The sequence below is a fragment of the Taudactylus pleione genome, unplaced genomic scaffold (genome assembly GCF_031769625.1).
Source record: "Taudactylus pleione unplaced genomic scaffold, aTauple2 ptg000201l, whole genome shotgun sequence".
Classification (NCBI taxonomy): domain Eukaryota; kingdom Metazoa; phylum Chordata; class Amphibia; order Anura; family Myobatrachidae; genus Taudactylus; species Taudactylus pleione.
Window position 1 is genome coordinate 32565442 of NW_028284603.1, and position 987 is coordinate 32566428.

Below are 987 nucleotides of genomic sequence, written 5' to 3' on the forward strand. Positions count from 1 at the left end.
TATGACGCTCATTAAAGCTGGTTAAGTACTAATTCTGTACAAAAAAAAAACAGCCAAGAAGGGCTAGTTGTTGGGGCACTCTTAAGTCAAATTTAATAAAATTTAACCTTTATTAGTAATTATTAAAAAGCTGCAGATCTCCTCATTTTATTAGATTAAATGGATATGGCAAAATAAATATTCAAATAATTCTGGGTAATTATGCTAGTATAAATTCTAGATTATTTATTCACATCATACAGGAGTTTTGTACCCATGGTGATCCTGAAATCAACATAAACCAAATCAAATGTAATCACTAATGTCCCTGCTATTATACACTTAGTCCCGTTCTGTTCCTAAATATTACCTACAACACCCAATATTCCCTGGTGGTCTCCCATCCAAGTGCTAATCAGGCCCAATACTGTATAGCTTCCAAGATCAGACGAGATTGGGCATATTCAGTAAGGTATGGTTGTAGGACTATATAAACAGGAGATTGGGGGTCCTGGTGTAATATAGTTAAGGGCATTATGTAGGAATAACTCAGTATGAGAAGTCCGCTTTGATTAAACAATGGACATAAATTCCAAACAAAGTATTGCACCAGCATACTTTGAGTAATTAATTAATTGGTTATGTTACCTTCTAAAGTATGTATATCATATTCATATAGCCATATAAACAGATAATCTAAATGCAGCTATAAGTAAGGTGCCTGGGGATAATCATATCACATGTAAATGGCATATATATAATATTCACATGATTGTACATGGGTATGCAAATCCCATATGTTTCGGTAGGAATGGTGCTAATTTATATTCCCCTAGAGCACTTAGCAGACACGATACATTTTAACCAAACAATACATAGCATAATTTGTATTATTAACATGAAATACGGATGAACATTGAATAAGTCATCACATGGTCACAACACACAGTGTGGTAATAAAAAAGAAAAGCGAAATGTATTGCTAGTGTCCGTTCCCCTAAGTCACCG

At 33.9% G+C, this 987-nt stretch overlaps 1 pseudogene; it reads right to left on the minus strand.

The window, feature by feature from the left end:
- Window positions 1–346: 346 nt before the first annotated feature.
- LOC148518295 (5S ribosomal RNA) lies at window positions 347–465 on the minus strand (annotated as a pseudogene).
- Between the last annotated feature and the right edge of the window lie 522 nt (window positions 466–987).